This window comes from Phaseolus vulgaris, chromosome 9, assembly GCF_051622355.1.
Source record: "Phaseolus vulgaris cultivar YP4 chromosome 9, ASM5162235v1, whole genome shotgun sequence".
Classification (NCBI taxonomy): Eukaryota; Viridiplantae; Streptophyta; class Magnoliopsida; order Fabales; family Fabaceae; genus Phaseolus; species Phaseolus vulgaris.
In genome coordinates this window covers 33696992-33709955 of record NC_143506.1, presented here as the reverse complement: position 1 = coordinate 33709955, position 12964 = coordinate 33696992, and positions in this window count along the sequence as shown.

Here is a 12964-nt window from a genome sequence, read left to right as displayed (position 1 = left end):
AACACAAATACTCGCTAGGATAGGCTCGAAATGGCTCTGATACCATATTACAGTAAATGAAGATGAATATTCCTTGTCTGATGTGATACTTTAATGTAGCGTACGTAATCGTAATGAAGAAATAGAGGTTTTGATGAACCCTAATTGTAGAGAAAAATAAATATAAAAGAAACTTTTATTCACTTGTATATTAGAGAGTAAAATACATGATGTATATATAAGAAAAAAAATTAAGACCTAGCTGAAACAGAAAAGGAAAGTTGGGTCAAACAAACAAAGCCCAATAATTTAAAATAGAAAATTAAATATATTAACACCCCCTTAAGCTAGGGAGTAGATATTTGTCAGGCCCAGCTTGGATTTGAAAGTAGAGAATTGTGCGAAAGCAAGGGGCTTGGTGAATATGTCAGCAACTTGCATTGCAGAAGTAATGGGTAGTAGTTTGAGGAGACCAGAGTTAAGTTTTTCACGAACTAGGTGGCAATCAATTTTGATATGCTTGGTTCGTTCATGAAAAACTTGATTGGAAGCTACTTGAAGGGCAGATTTGTTGTCACAGTACAGGGTTGCAGGCTGGGAGAGAGGAAGATGTAAATCCTGAAGGAAGTAAGACAACCTCTATACTCGGCTTCAGAGGAGCTGCGGGAGATAGTTGACTGCTTCTTTGATTTCCATGATATTAGGGAGTCTCCTAAGTAGATGGAATATCCAGTGACAAATTTGCGTGTAGTAGGACATGTTGCCCATTCAGAGTCACTAAAACCACAAAGGTGTAGTGAACTAGTGTGAGAAAAATATAGTCCTTCACCAGGGTGCCCTTGAGGTAACGCGCAAAAGACGTGAGACAGCTTGCTGATGAGTTGTGGGTGCAGATATGAATTGGCTTAAATTGTGGACAGCGAAGGCGATGTCTGGTCGCGTGTTGGTTAAGTAAATTAGACATCCAAGGAGTCTTCTGTATTGAGAAGTGGCATCAGCATCAAGAGGTGAGCCTTGGTCGGGAGAGAGACGGGAGGTGTGAGTCATAGGAGTGGCCACAGGTGCAGAGTCAAGCATGCCAGTTTCTCGAAGGAGATCAAGAGTATACTTGCGTTGACTTAAATGAAGACCAGTACTGTTGCGAGCAATTTCCAGTCCCAAAAAGTAAGTGAGATTACCTAAATTTTTTATCTTGAAGTGATGGTGAAGGGATGCAGTAATTGTATTGATTTCCTCCGTGTCATCACCAGTTAAGAGAAAGTCATCAACATAAACAAGAATAACAGTGAGTTTATCATTATTATATTTAAGAAAAAGAGAGTGATCAGCAACAGAAATAGAGTAATTATTTGATAAAAGAAAAGTAGAAAGTTTAGCGTACCATTGGCGACCAGCTTGACGAAGGCCATACAAAGACCGTTGAAGCTTGCAAACATGCTGGGGAGAAGGAAGAGAGAGGCCAGGTGGGGGGGTCATGTATATCTCTTCATGGAGATCACCATGAAGAAATGCATTATTGACATCAAGTTGTTTTAAAATCCAATTTTTTGTAGTGGCAATAGCAAGCAGAAGGTGGAGGGTAGTGAGTTTAGCAACAGGTGCAAAAGTGTCTAAGAAATCAAGTCCTTCAAGTTAGGTAAACCCTTTGGCAACAACTCTAGCTTTGTGGCGCTCAACAGTGCCATCAGAATGGTATTTGATTTTATATACCCATTTACAACCAATAGTTTTCTTTCCTGGAGGGAGAGGGGTAAGTTGTCAAGTATTGTTAGCAGCAAGAGCTTGAAGCTCTTAGTATGTGTTGATGTTTACGTTCTACAATGCCATTTTGTTGTGGTGTTTCAACACAAGATTTTTTATGTATAATTCCCTTTGAAGCATAAAAATTTGACATAGCAAACTCAACACCATTGTCAGTACGAATCGTTTTGATATTAGTTTTGAAATGATTTTGAACGAAAACAGTGAAGTTAATGATGTGTTGACGCACTTCAGATTTGTTATGCAGCAGAATAACCCAAATATAACGCGAGTAATCATCAAGAATAGTCAAGAAATAACGAAAACCTTGCATAGAAATTATGGAACATGGTCCCCAAATATCAAAGTGTACAAGATCAAAAATAGCAGAGGTAACAGTATTACTTAAAGTGAAAGGAAGTTTTCTCTGTTTTGCACGACTACAAGTGTCACATACATGATGAGTATCAACAGTAATAAAAGAGTATTGTTTGCTTAAGACATGTAATATTTCATGTGAAGGGTGTCCTAGTCTATAATGCCATAGTGTTTTGTCTGTGATATTACGATTAATAAAAGGAGCAAAACAATGCGGTTTAGAATGACTAGAAGCAGGCAAGGTAGTGACAAGGTACAAGCCAGCGATGACTTTAACTGTACCAATCCTCTCTTGAGTGAGGTTGTCTTGTATAATGCAGTGGGTTGAAGTAAAAGTTAAAGTGCATTTAAGTTGGTGTGTGAGTTTAGAAACAGATATTAAGTTTAATTGAAAATGAGGCACTTATAACACATCAGACAAATAAAACTGATCAGAAAATCGTACTAAACCAGAATATGTGGCATAAACAGTTTGGCCATTTGGAAGACTAATCAAGACAGGTTTAATTTTAGTATAAGTAGTAAAAACGTTCAAATTGTGACAAACATGATCAGTGGCACCAGAATCAATAATCCAAGATTCTTTTCTAGAAGATAGTGAAGAGAGAAACTTACCTGTTGAAGAATGCTCAGTATTGGGGATTTCATCCGTAGAGATGGTGCCGACTTGATTAATTTGAGTGTGAGGGGCAGGATCCTCAAGGTTTTGCTGACGCAAAATGTTGGTAAGGAATTGGCACTGTTGTGATGTAAGTTGAATCCCTTTTACATCCTGTTCTTTAGGAAAAAGCTCAGAAAAAGTGTCAGTAGTAATCATATTATTGGCTTGGGATGTCCAATTGGTGAATTTGTAGCCAGGAGGAAACCCATGCTTTTTATAACAGGTGTCAACAGTGTGGCCAAGACGATTACAAAAAGTGCAGACTTTTCTAGTAAAAGAAAACTTTGAGGTTTTAACATTACCACAAGGAAAACCCACTTTGCGAAAACAAACAGCCTCAGTATGACCATATTTACCACAAAAATTGCATGTAATAGTGTGACTACTATTAAGACTAGGGTTTTCATTAAACATTGCCTAAAAGATTCTTAAAACCAATCAAGATTTTGAAAGAGAACAGAAAAAAAAAAAAAAAAAAAACCAAGAAGGGAAATAAAAATCATAGAGAAGCGCAGCAGAACTCTTCATTCGAAGAGCTCTGATACCATATTACGAAGTGGACTTTAAGCCTAACTCAACCCCATAAAACCGGCTCATAGGGTTGAGGTTTGCACCCACTTATATACAATGAAAGGCTCTAATCTCTAGTCGATATGGGATCTCCAACAATAACTTCTCCTATATATTAATTTTTATACTAGATTTTAAATTTCACTATCATCTTTACTCGTTAAAGTATATCTCTTTTATAGTACTTTAATATGATGGTATGTAACAGAATAATATTAATAATAAATTTATTATTTGTAATGTAAGTGTCATATTGTTCAATTCTTTAATTTTTTAAGTATTTATAAGCTACAATGTTCTTACAGTTATTGTTTGACCTTGTGGGAGTAATAGGTTATGTTACACTAAATTTTTGTCTCTATTTTAACTTTCCTAATGAAGAGTTACATGTTGACTCTTGACTTTGACTTCTAAGTCAAATTCTAATTAGGTCAATTTAAGACTACTTATGCATATATTTTTTACATAAGAAAATTCATAATTTTATACAATTTTTTACTTCTTTTTATTTACTTTTGTAATTTTTTTATAAGACTAAAAAGAAAGAAAATATTCTAAAATTGTTCAAATGTTGATTCTTCCTCCAAAATGTTTTATCTTCTCCCTTCGTCTTGGTTCAGCAATGTGGTGGTTGGATGATCAAAATTACAACATTGTCAACTAGAGACTTCACAATGAAGAAACATTTATGTTGAACTAGCAGTGGTGTAACATCATTTTCGGTAATGGGCATTGAAGGATTGATAAATCCCTCTTATCCACTGGGATCTCATTAGCTTCCTCCGAGATGCCCTACATTGGTACCAAGGCACCTTCATATACATCCTTTCATACACCAAACTTCCCTTCACGTACACAAATGTGATACAAAAGATTCATGTACACGAATGTGATATAAAAGAATGACTTATTGGATCACCCTATGAAGAACTTCTGGGTCTTCTCCCTTGCACATTGTTTGTCATGATGTTTTAGAGTTATGTCGATTAGACTTTGCTGTAATATGCAAATTTCATACTTTTAGTTTTTTTTTTATCTCTTTCTTCATATTAGAAGCACCTATAAATTTAGTTTTTTCCTTTCAAAAGGCTTCCTTTAAAGAGTTAATAGACTTAATTAGTTTTTTTTTTTTTCAACTTCACTACTTTAAACATGTCTTTAGACAACGATTTTTAAAGGCTTTAGGCAACAGTTTTAGAACTGTAGTCTATGCACACGTCGTCTATAGTTTTGAATTATAGACATAGTCTATTATACCACTATAGGCGACCCAACAATTGGTACCGTCTATGGGGACAAGAAAAGAAATTCAAGAAGATAAAGAAATGACCACCAAAATTGATGTTGAGAAATTTTCAAGAGAAAACAATTATGGGTTGTGGTAAAGAAACAAAGGTTATGGAGGAGCTCAAGAGCATCAACAATAACACATAGCAACGACGAGTAAAACATGAGCAACAATTTCGAATTTGAGAACCCACTCACTCAACACTGAAAATGGAGAAAAACCCATCAAGAAAACACAAAAAAAGAAAAAAACATAAAAAATAATAATTAAGAAAGGAACATTTTAAGGATGAGAGTAGTGGCAACAATGAGAGGTTGTAGAGAAGACATCAATGAGAACAATGGAGAAGAAAGCGTGAAGATGAAAATGTCTAAATTGGAAAATAAAAAAGCATATAAATGACGATTATGACCTAATAACCGTAGTCTATATGGTAGACTCAAGTATAAACAATGATTACCTAAAAAACTTTAGTCTATAGTGGTAGACACAATTATAGGCGACAATTGTTCATCAAACTGTAGTCTACATACTCTATTTTCAAATAGATAACAGTTATAATTAAAACCGTAGTCTATATGTTAATTTTATTTTTAAAATTGCCACCACATTTTTTTTATATAACGTTCCCACTTAAATTGGTGTTTATACACATAGTAAAACCCTTTTTTACACTAGTACTTATAAACCATATCAGGAGTGTCTCCCTTCATGAGCTCAAACCCCATTTGACAAATCAACATCATTGCATGGGTTTAGAGCTTTGAGAAGAGTTGAGCAGATTGTTTGTTAGACATAGTTGATGGAACTTCCTCTTTCTTAGAAGAACTTAAGGATATATGGATCCCTTATCCATGTGTAGATCATTGTCGAAGAGGGAAATGATTGAACTTGATCTAGTTTCTAGAGTAGATTACCAAGCTCTTTTCAAAAACTTGTTACAGGTAATTGATGTGTCCATGATGACTTATCATTTTTTTAATATTTTTTTTATGTTTTCTTTTGTCATCCAGAGGAGGAGGGCAGAGGTGAAGTTTTTACTTCATTATAAGGATCCTAAGAAAAAAAATTGCGTGATGAAGAAAAGTTTTAAGGGTTTGAATTCCATTATCATATTAAAAAAAATCATATTAAATTTGTTTTAAAATCTAATCCATCAAATTTTTAAATTTTCTAATACTAGAAGACTTTTTTTGCTATCAAGTATCTTAACCAAATTCTATTGAATCTTGTCCTACCTAAAAGGCAATGATATTCCTCGTTGAATATCACGAAACTTATTTATACTGTATTTCTTCAAAGTTTTGATTGAATACCATAAAATATTACGAAAATAAGTGTTTTGATAAATAAAAATTTATTTAATAAAACTAAAATTTTAATATATATATATATATATATATATAAATTTTATTTTAGATATATGATAAATAATTTATCTTATGGATACTTTCTTTAAAAAATTAAATTTCAAGTTAGAATTAAATATATAGAAAATTGTAAATTGAAAGAAATCTTACTATATTTATTAAGTAAAAAAGTAATAGATTAAAGAAAATATTGAATGAAAATGGTATGAATAAGAAGAGAGAGCATTTGGTGAAAACAAAATAAAAATGTGAAAACAAGTATTGACTCGAATCTATTGATAAGGCATCATGTGATCCCATAATAGGTCCTCCACTTGGTTTTGTCGAGTCAAAAATTAAGTGAAGTGATAAAGAAAACAAAATGGATGTTGATGTCTTTGTTGTTCGCACAGAATCAGCATTCATAGCCTCTCTTGTTCTCTCAAATACTGTTTCAAAGGATAAGGACAAAGATATATCCCAATCATGTTTCTATATAATAATAGATTCGAATATGATACACCACTATAGCATAATTACTCCAATAAAGTTCAATTATTATAGGATTTGGAATATATTTACATGTGTCATAATCTTATCATGTTTGTATAAACACACCCACATATTCTTACACTGAACTTATCAAGTAAAATAATTATAAAAAAAAAATCAAAAGAAGACAACATATATGTTATACAATAGACATGTTTCTTTTAAGAAATTTTTGCAAAACTTTTACCTCTCATCTAATTAAGTACCAGAAACATGAAAGCAACTTTTTTCATTCAATCCTTATCAATATTAAATATATAAATATGGACTCTTTTGATAAAAAAAAAATACTAGATGATATTATCAAGATAGGTATTCTAATCTTAATAATTTGTTACTGAACTTGTTTCTAGGAACTAGTTTCATCATATGCTTTGTTTAATCATGTTGCACATGATGCTTCTTGATTAAACAATAACACTTATTATTGTAGAAGATCACTGTCTTTCCTTGAGTAAATCCTATATCACCCATCAAACCCTTTAGTGAAAGTATAATTGAATTAGTTTTATTAAAGATTAATAACTTTAATTTGTTTTTTTTATGAATTTTAGAACACAAATAAGAAACTCATATATGCTAGAGAGAAATTTAATCCATAAGGATTATATATATGTGAAAATTTGCATCTAATAGTAAAACAATAACATGAACACAACAAAAATAAGAACAAGAAGAATATAGAATTAAAATCCTTATATGCTTGCCACTAAACATAAGTTTAACCATAGGATTATTCAAGTGTGAAAACTTGCTTCTAAAGATAGAAAACAGACAAACATTAACAACAACATATTAACGAAATAAGAAAGGAACTAGAAAAAACTTAATTTGGTAATTAAAGGAAATAAAGTATAAATATAAAGAAAAATGACTTATGGTTGGATGAAGGTTTTTACGCAACTTAGAGAATATTAAGATAAGTGTTGATAAAGTCACCACTTGATCTAATGATTCAAGATAAGATTCGAGCAAGAAATAACTCTCTTATTTCAAAGCACTTTAGAAAATCTCATGTTCAATATATTTAAAGTTCTCTTAAAAAAAATAAGAGTTCTTTATAGTCGATTTCCTTAACTAGATGAAATGCAAATTCACCTAGAATTACATTTAAATGAGATCTAAACCTAGATCTAATGGTAAAAAAGTAATCATATCCTAGAATAAGAAATTTAATGATGAAAATAAAAGGAGTTGATAAAAAATATTGAAGCATGTTTTATGGTTACTTTTCTTGCTTCATTCACATTTTTCTTGGCTTGCTTCTACATGTTTTGGGGATCCATTGGTCTTGAATGACTCCCATTTTCTCCTTGCTTCTTAACCCTCTATCTTTCACACCCTTAACCTGTTGGGCTTAATAGGCCCAATTACAAAAGAATTATTGTTTACAACTATTTTGTACAAGAAAGAAAATGTAAGCAATTTTCTTATTTTCGAAAATTCACAAACAAAATAAGCTCTACTCTTCAACAATTTATTTATTTAAGATCTTCCCTGCTCATGTCCTTATCCTTCCAACATCCTTTAAGAGAATTTTTTTCACGAATTTGAGAAGACTTTTAAAGGAAAACAAATTCATTAATATGCCAGGACTAATATAAAAAATTTCTTTTTTTATTATATAAAAGAAAATGATTATCAAAGAAATTTTGTTTACATCAAATTGTTTATTTGATATTCCTCTTTCAAATTTTCTCAAAATGAGATGAAGTTCAACATCTAAATTTCTAGACTTTCGTTTTCCCAAACTTTATTTGCAAAGACTTTGTTTTTAAAAGTTTTACTTCCAAACCTTTTAATGTTTTTAAAGAACTATTGTTTATATTATACCAATAAGTTATTGAAACTGGTTATATTGTTTATTATAATATATTTTTTCATAAACATTAAAGTTACTATTTTTTTATTAATCAAAATTTCACTATAACTAATTAAAGTTTTATTTTTTATCATTTCATCTTTTGTATCTTCTTAATTCTTTACAATAGCTTATAATTACGAATACTCAAAATTTCATGATTTATTTTGAATCCCTTACTAACACACTCAACCTCCTTGCACAATTGTTCTTTTAAACCTATAAAAACAAGAGATAATTAATTATTATTTTTACAAGATAGTTTAATTAATATTTTTTTATGAACACGCCATCATCCACCTTCTTATGATAAACACGTGATGGAAACATCTTTAGAGAAACAAAAGACTAAGACATTGTTTAAAATTTTCTCAAGTTTCAAGAGAAACTTGACACTTGGTTCCTCTCCTAAGGAAGAATCCTTGGAGAAAAACTTATTAGAATACTTTAGAAACCTTATAAAGAACAAGAAGAAAGCATGATAACAATTCAATCCAATGGTGTTTTTGCAAGATGCAATGGACTTTGCATAATGTGTATGTGGATACAAAGCTAATGTTATGCTCATACAACTCGTTTATGTTATCGAACCTAAGATTTGAGAGCCTAGAGAAATGAGTAATGTATGTCTTCTAGATAGGGCATCAACAACTACATACTCTTATATTTCTTATGTTTAATAGCATAAGAGAATTATTCTAGAAATTATATCCACTTAGCATGCCTCTTATTTAATTTTCTTTGCCTTCGAAGATACTTAAGTAACTCATGATCGGTGTGTATGATAAATTCTTAAGTCACTAAGTAATGCTCTCAGGTTTAAAGGACCGAATGCGAGCATAAAGTTCTAAGTGACATATTTCAAGGAGGGTTTGCAAAGTTTTTTACTAAAATATGCAATAGAACGAACACCTTGAAGTAACACAACACTTGTAGCAACCCTAGAGGCACCACCTCTAATTCAAAAGTTTTTGAAAAATTTGGAAGCACTAGAATGTATGCATGAGTTTTGAAAGAATTTTTCTTATTTTTCATCCCACACAAAAATAACAATATCGTTAAGAGAAAAAAATACGAAAACATCTAATCTTAATTTTTTCTTTAAGCGTAAAGAAAATATGTGGTTGATAATCTACTATGATGTAGACTAAGTTAAAGATAAAGTAGAGAGGAAGAGCATAACTAAGTGATGCAACTTCATTGTATGATCTAGTCTTCATTGTGAGATCCCAGTCTCATGAACAATCAAGAAGCATGAGATTATAGCTCTCTGAACAACAAAAGTAAAATATATATCAACTATTTTTTGTTGCTCTCAATTGCTTAACATTGTCTTGTAATTTTGGTTAAATCATTATCTCCATAATTTCATCCATGTTTTGTTATTGTGGTGTTATCTTAATTGTATTTCTTTCATATTCTTGTTCGTAGAAAATTGAATACAAGACTATTTAATTATACATCCTGTTTTATCAAATACTTGTACTTTATTTTTATTTTCGTCGCATAAAATACCCAATCATCACTATCACCAAAAGCCCATGTCTTCCCCCACCTATTTAATAGATTCTTCGTTCCACTTACTGTTTACCTTATATTGAGGTTAATGTAATTCTAAAGTTTGGGATTTACTTAATTTTAATCTTAAGTTAATGCATTTTTAGAATGAGATAAATTCTTCCTGTATTGTCACATTGTATAGCTTGAACATTAAGACTTGAGTTGTTCTTCTTGTTTATCTTCTCGTGTTATATATTGGGCTCAACATTAAACAAACTGATTTTACTAAAATTATATAAAAATTAAAAAATAATAAGAGAATAAAGTGCAGAAAATTGAATATTTTCACTTATTTCTTTATTTTATTAGCTATCTCGATTAGAAATAAGATTAGTTTATTTTAAGTGGGGGTAATTCTTATTTTATAAAAATATTTTATGTAGATGAGTTAAACTTAAATTTATTTCTAAGTATGATATCAAAATATATCTGTTAGGTCATGGGTCTGGCCGATGTTTGGTCATTTATGGGTCGTTTCTCGATCTGTATATCTAATATTATGAGGGAGCATAAGTCAATGAATATCAATCAATTAGACTTAATCACCCATAATGACTCAATAAAGACAGAATCAAACTGTGTTACATAGGATATGACCAATATATATCAAAGGAAACATAAAAAAGGAGATATATCTTACACACTGATCCTAGACCACTTGGAGAGGTTCTAGGGCTAGGTTACAATTTGGTCTTCAGAAAGGATCATCTTGTATCATCTAATAAACAACATAGGGAGTACTCTTAACTCATATTTATATATACTTATTATATTTTATGCTCTTACTGACTTGAACATCGAAGTGTCATCGCAGAAGGAGTCTCCCTCGTTCCCACAAGGTTTTTGAAGGGAAACCACAAGGAGCTTATCCAAATTTCGACCGACCCAAGTTGGCTAGAACAATATCCTAATAAAGCAATGTGCTTAAATGCATTAAAGTTAAATGATGATTAACAAGGTTAAGTTGTACATAAAATTAAGTAATATGTTCTTAATTACGATCCACATATTAATCTCGGTCCAACAATAACATGATTCATCATAACTGTATAAATAGATACAACAATTAAGATAAATGTACGTCATTATTACAACAATACCAAACATTTACTTGAGCGTAGAAACATCTTTTACAAATATCATCTCGACTGAATACCGAATATAAAGAGTAAAAAGTGAAAGAGAAAAATAAAATGAAATAAATTAAAGATTCTCTCAATCCTTCCATACAATATGATGTCTAATTCCATATAATGAAGACAGTTACTATTTATAAACCCATAATTTAAAAAAAATAGTGGAAGTCATTTCTTAATACCTTTCGCTTTCAAGAAAAATGTTTTATTTGAATGTCACTGTATTATTACACTGAATCTCGCTGGTCTTCTGCAATTCCAACTACTCGAAAATACCACAAAAAGATTACCCTCATATTATGGAGAGTTTGTCGTCAAAAAACACTCGCATATGTAGTTTGACCCAAAAAAGGGGGAAAACTTGAATTAGGGGGCTAATCCCTTATTGGTTGATGCATGGTGAAGCAGAAAAAAGGACACAGACCAAGTCAATGGAACAGAAAAAAGGGGAAACATAAACGAAAAATGTTGAGCCCTTTTTAAGTATAACAAGAATATAAAGATTGAAAAAACATAAAATGTTCGTTTTATCTTTTACACAAAATTAAAAATGAAAGATACTTTGGATATTTTCTGTACTAACACTTACATTTTTTATTGTATAAAACGAGAGAGGGAAAATCTTAGTCTTTTTTGTTTGTCAATCATATAAATACGTATAATAGTATATTTCTAACCTAGTTTTCACTCCAACTCTATGGATTTATTTTATTTTATTTTCTTATAATAAAAACACTAATTATCAATATATCATTCTTCCTAGGACTTACTTATTTTGAAAAGAAATATAATTTTGTGAATTTTGAAAAAATTATCAAAAGATAAAACTCCATTATTACAATCTACTAAAACATTAAAAAGAAAAAAAGGCTTACAATTTTTGAATTAATATTTTTACTCTTTTTAGTTGGCTTTTTTGGCATGCGGGTGAGATATTAATTTTGCTAATCATTTCACGCTTGACTTAAAGTTCTATGAATGAAACGAGGATATCAAGTAATTAAGAACGAGTTTTGCTGCCCCTTATTATTTGATAGAAATTTCTTTTCATTTGTATGAATATATCATTTTGAATCTTCTTAGAAGGGATGCTTTGGAAAATAATAGGATAAACATTTACATGTATCAAATAAATTTTATTTCAAATTATAAAATAGTTTGGAAAAAAAATTGTTAATCTATTTTAACTCATTAAAAATTCAATTTAATCTGATTTAGTTAAATAAAAATCTAATTTAATCCATCGATTAAAAATTTTATCATTAATATTCATCCATAAAAATAGTAAAGACTAAAATTATATTTTTAAAAATTCTTAAACAATTTTTTTTAAACTAAAACTTTTAAAAAAGATAAATTTAAGAAAGTATTAATTATAAAAAAACTAGTTGGATTACTTCTTTTTTTTATTAATATATTTACAAGAAAAATTATTAAATTTAAAGAAAATAATTAATAATGTAAGACCTGACAAGTGAAGATAAGTTAAAATGAATAAAAGATAAAAAAAAATTATAAATAGGATATAGGTGTTCATTCTTTATTTTACTAAATAATTAACTATTGTTTTTTACTTAATTGTTTATAAGATTAGAGGATAATTAATGGTAAAGTTGTGTCAATAAAAAATATTGAAAGAACACCTTAATTTTGGAAATAAGAAGTTGTGAAGATAATAAAATATTTTTGGAAAACTTTTTAACAAATGGCCTACCAAAGGTTAATAGAATTTTTTAAAAACATAATTATCATTGTTTATAAAAAAATGTTCATGAGTCTTTTCAAAAGGGATAACCAACAACTAATGTATCAAAAGGATAACCAACAACTAATGTATATGTAATAGAAGGTTTAATAACAATAACTTTTATACATGTTTATTCCAATAAA